This window comes from Parasteatoda tepidariorum, chromosome 5, assembly GCF_043381705.1.
Source record: "Parasteatoda tepidariorum isolate YZ-2023 chromosome 5, CAS_Ptep_4.0, whole genome shotgun sequence".
NCBI classification, from domain to species: Eukaryota; Metazoa; Arthropoda; class Arachnida; order Araneae; family Theridiidae; genus Parasteatoda; species Parasteatoda tepidariorum.
Genome location: NC_092208.1, coordinates 65697614 through 65703272, shown reverse-complemented (window position 1 = coordinate 65703272; position 5659 = coordinate 65697614).

Genomic DNA, 5659 nt, shown 5'->3' with positions numbered 1-5659 from the left:
GTTAATCGAATAAACCCTTCCCCCCGAGGGGGGGGGGGTTAAAAAAGAATGACAGATGTAAACGAACTAAGTTTTTTCTTCGGCAGACGCTTCTTCCTTTATTCGTCCGAAATGAATATTCTCCATTCAGCAGTATAGGCTAAATAACAAATATTTGTGTATGTTGCATCTCTAATTTAATAGCAGCAATTGCTGTTTATTTTTGAAAATTTAAATGTTTTTAATTATAATTTTACAGTGTTGAGCATAATCTTGTATCTATTTACAATTTAAAAACTCCTTGAAAAAGTTTTTTGCATTAACCGGATTCTATTTGCAGAAATTCACAAAAGCAGGACCCTGGTTGAAAGAATGTGACTTACCGTTATTTTATATTCACAAATTACGAGTAATTTTTTCGCAATTTTACAAAAACGGACCTTTCACAAAATGTCTGGACAGACCCCTGATTACAATAAACTTATTAAATATACAATTCGGTAAATAATAAATTGAGGTAAATAAACAGTTAAGTATCAAGATAATTTTTTTTAGGTCGAAAAGAGTGGTTAGTTCTGGCTTTGCTTTTAAGAGAATATATTGAAATTATTAACTAGCAAAATAAGTGCTAAACGTTTCATTAATAAAATTGAATTATCTGAGCTTGCCTCAGACCGGCATGTTTTCTTAACTGTACAAAAAATAAAATATGTGAAGTTTCAACCATTAAGTTTTAATGCTTCTGTTGATGGGGTACAGTTTTTATAATTAAACATATATGTAAGTATTCCTGGAAGTAAGACGTGAATTAAATCATTCTGACACTAATAGTAGTTTAATGTGCGAAATAGGGTACTAATAGCGTTGTCCGTTCCTTTGAGAATAAAATAGCGTTGATTAACACCCTTTCCTAAAACAACATATAATTCATCGAGTCAATTAGTCACGTGATGCTATTTCTATTCCTAGGACTGGCTGTTTCCCGTCCTTAGGAGTTAGAAAAAAGAACATTTGTTTAGAGTATTTCACTAAGAAGTCATAAAAATAACGTTTCCTAAGCGCTGCTCTTGTTTAGATTACGAGTTTAGGACAGGCTTTTCTCGGGAAGTTCTTAAAAGATGTAACGTTGGGCTGAGTGAAGTGCACATGAAGAAAGTGCGTTTATGGGTTGGGTAAAGGGGGACAGATGAAGTGAAATTTCTCTTAAAATTGTTTTGTTGGAGGCCCTTTTTTTTTTGCTGCACATTCATTTCTCATGCAATATAAACAATATCAACTAATTGATTTTTTACTGAACCATTCTTTTCAGATCTCAAACAGGGGTCTGTTTAGACGAAATTTGGGTCCGTTAACGGACCCTCTACAAAATATCTTTTCATAAAAACGGACCCTTCACAAAATAATTTATCTTTTGATCGGACCCTTCACAAATTTCTTTATTTTCATTATTATTTTGTTTATCTAATAAACCCTTCCCGGGGGAAGGGGGAAAGAAAGACGGTTACAAACTAAGTTTCCCTAAGTTTATATTCCAAATGTAGTATTCTAAGAAAATATTTCTACTTTTACAAATATCGTGTGCGCATTCTTATTAATATTAAATCATATTTTTTTTTTGTAAATAAATAATTGATTAATTTTTATTTATTCATAAAATTAATTAATAGAATATTATGCAAATAAAATTTAATTTCTGGCAATTTTTTAATTAAAATATTATAAATTTAAGAATTGTTTAAGTTTACTTAATGCGTAACACATTAAAGGTGATACATTACTAAGTTGTGTTATTTAAAATATGTCGATTGGAATTAATAAAAATGTGAGTGATTTTGTTTCCATTATTCGTCCGAAATGCAAATGAATATTCTGTGTTGAGCAGTATGGGCGAAACACCAATTATTTGTATGTTTCATCTCTAATTTAGTAGCAGCAATTGTTGAGCAGAATCTTGTATCTATTTACAATTTAAAACTTCTTGAAAAGGTTTTTAGCAGTTTTTGCAATAACAGGACCCTATTTGCACAAATTCACAAAAGCAGGACCTTGGTGACATAACGCTTATTTTATATTCACAAATTATGAATAGTTTTTTCACAATTTTTCAAAAAACAGGACCTTTCTCAAAATGTCTGAACAGGCCCCTATTAGGAAGAGGGAAAACATTTTTGACTTTTCTCGAGAGAGCAAAGTTAGGATTATTCGAATGTCTAGAAGACTTTTTCACTTCGTATGTATTTTTTATTTTTACTTTTTGAAGACAGATATTTTAGCTAGGTTAACTACAGGTAAGAAAAAATGTCCAAATTTATTCTTATCAACTTTACATTGGCATTGTGAAAAGTTATTCGTTTATCATACATCATTCGAGTTAATTATGCTTCAGGTCTGGGATGTTGTTGTTAAAGGTAAGGTGAAAAGAGTTCATTTATTGCACCAAGGTTCTACGGACATATTTTTTTAACTCTTTTGACCATACATTTTCTACCCGAGTTCATTAACTTCTTTTCAATATTTTAATATTCTAGGGAACTAGGGAGAGCGTAAACTAAGACTGTTGATTTTAGTTATCTCTTTGCAAGGTAATATATTACATTGACATGGCAGTATTTTGACTCTTCTTGCAATATTGGACATTTTTTGTGTCAAAATTGTTTTGAATAAGCTTATTAAACGTTGATAAACGAAAATTAATAATGATAATAATAATAATAAAGGGATTAAGAAAAACTCATACTAGATAAATGCATCTATCTTATTAAATCGTATCTTATCTTATCTCTATCTTACCAAATCTAATCTTATTATGCATACTAGATCTTACCAAACCTAATCTTATTATGCACACCAGATAAATGCATACTAAATGAATACTGACTATGAATAGGTAAATGCATCATGCACCATATACAAAGAAAGTATGAGCATTGTCTAAATAAAATCAACATAAGAATAAGTAATGAACAGTGACTAGATACATGCACCATACAAAGAAATAATGAACTCAGACAAGATAAATGCATCATAAAGAGAAATAATTACTGCCTGTGACTAAGCAATTGCACCATAAGAACACTGTAAATATTAAAATTGTCAAAATAGCCCCGAAACAAATAGTAGTCGAATTTGAAAACTCCATGGCATTAAAATTGATACAGCATATACTCATTTTTGAGCAAAATTCACACTCGCAAAAAAATTAAAAAAAAAAAAAATGTAGAGAGAAAATATTTGAGAGAGATATTCGTTGGTGTCCGTAAGGATTTGAAGCAAGGACATCCGGAATCGTAGTAAAATGCTTTAACCACCATAGTTTTACATCGAAGTCCAGGATGAGTTAGGAAGCTTTATATAGTGACCACCTCAATGACATATCATGAGATACTTATTTTCAATTTTAATGGTACAAAGGGTTGCAATTTAAAAAATATGGTGCCAATAGAATAGGTAATTTTGAATTTACGTTTTGCTTATCTCGCTGTATCTTAAAACATTTTAAGCGAATGGAATGTGTGTGTCAATGCGACGACCACTATACAAATCTTGCTATCGCGCCTTGGACTTGGGTGCACAACATATAGTAGATATAGCATCCTACTACGAATCCGGCAATTCTTGGTTCGAAACCTGTGGTCAGCCAACGAACATCTTTCTTATTCGTTTCTCCCTCCGAATCACTTTTGAGACTATGCATTTTGCTCAAAAAAGAGTAAGGTCTGCATCAATTTTGAATACACGGGGTTTTCAAATTCGACTATTATTTCAGGGGTCTATTTAGAAGATATTTCGGTCCGTTAACGGACCCTTCACAAAATATCTTTTCATAAAAACGGACCATTTACAAAATATTTTAACTTAAAAACGGACCCTTCACAAAATAATTTATCTTTTAATCGGACCCTTCACAAATTTGTTTATCTTTATTATTGTTTTGTTAATAGAATAAACCCTTCCCAGGAAGGGGGGGGGGAGAGAGAGAGAAAGAAATGTAAGTGAACTAAGTTTTGTCTTCGGCAGACGCTTCTTCCCTTATTCGTCCGAAATGAATATTCTGCGTTCAGCAGTATAGGCTAAACACCAAATATTTGTATGTTGCATCTCTAATTTAGAAGCAGCGATTGTTGTTTATTTTTTAAAATTTAATTTTTTTAATTATAATTTTACAGTGTAGAGCATAATCTTGTATGTCTTTACAATTTAAAACTTCCTTGAAAAAGTTTTTTTTTTTTTTTTTGCAATAACGGACCCTATTTGCACAAATTCATAAAAGCGGACCCCGGTTGAAAGAATGTGAGTAATTTTTTCACAATTTCACGAAAAACGGACCTTTCACAAAATGTCTGGACAGACCCCTGGTTGAGCATAATCTTGTATGTCTTTACAATTTAAAAACTCCTTGAAAAAGTTTTTTGCAATAACAGGACCCTATTTGCACAAATTCACAAAAGCATTCGGGATGAAAGAATGTGACTTAGTGTTTATTTGATATTCACAAATTACGAGTAATTTTTTCACAATTTTACAAAAACAGACCTTTCACAAAATGTCTGGACAGACCCCTGTATTTGTTTCGGAGCTATTTTGAAAAATTTTTTTTAAAGAAAAAGAAATAATGAAAACTGATTAAATAAATGCAACATAAAAAAAAACAATGAGCACTGACTAGATAAATGTGAAGAAATAATGAACACTGACTAACGAATTAGTTTAATACGAAAGTGTTTTTATTTCGATTTCAGAAATTGAATTCAAGTGTTCATTAAATTAAATCGACAAATTTGTCTTAGCAATATGAAAATTCTTTTATCTATTAACTTTTTAATTTGTTATTAAACATTTAATCCTGTTTAATACTCAACTCAATTGATTATTAATGAATTTTATAAATTCCACACATGAACAACTAGAAAGTAAGACACCTAAAATTTCTAGAATAATTTTAAAAAATGTGCATAGATCATGCTTGATAAATAGACAAATGCAATGAGTGTAATTGATTACACTATCGAGGGTACGCTACAGCTTGAAAATGGTATTTGATGATTTTGAAATGGTATTTTTCTACTGTGAAGTGGTTTAAGTCATACTGAAGAGATCTATTATGCAGAACAATAAGAACTGTTGTTCGGGCGATGTTTTAAGAAGCAATATTGAAATATTTTGAATAGAATCCAGATGAAGATGTGGTCTACAAGTGCAAGATTTAGTTTAAGTCAGTTTCTAATCTCAAGCCACTTCTGAAAAGTGTTTGTATGATACAATGGAATGTGGAATTATAAGCTTAGTGAGAGATAGTGCCATTTCGAATCTAAATGGAATTCTGCACGAGTTTGTTAAAGGAAAAAAAAGATCTTTGCGCATAATGCGTTAAAATAAAGGGATGAGGTTGGGACAGGTTTGGCTTTTGAATTTTTAAAATAAAATAAAATGTATTATATACTTGGAAAGGGTATTAAACAAGTTATGTATTTTGAATTCTGCAAAATTACTCTTTTGCTTCATGCTGATGTAATATTACTGGGTCAATTATAGAGAAAATTTTTGTTTTTGAATTAACTGTATCTAAATTGGTTTAATTAAATTATGTCAGGTATGCTCAATTTTTTTAAAAGTCTAAATGAAATAAGAATCAGGGGTCTGTCCAGACATTTTGTAAAAGATCCTGTTTTTGTAAAATTGT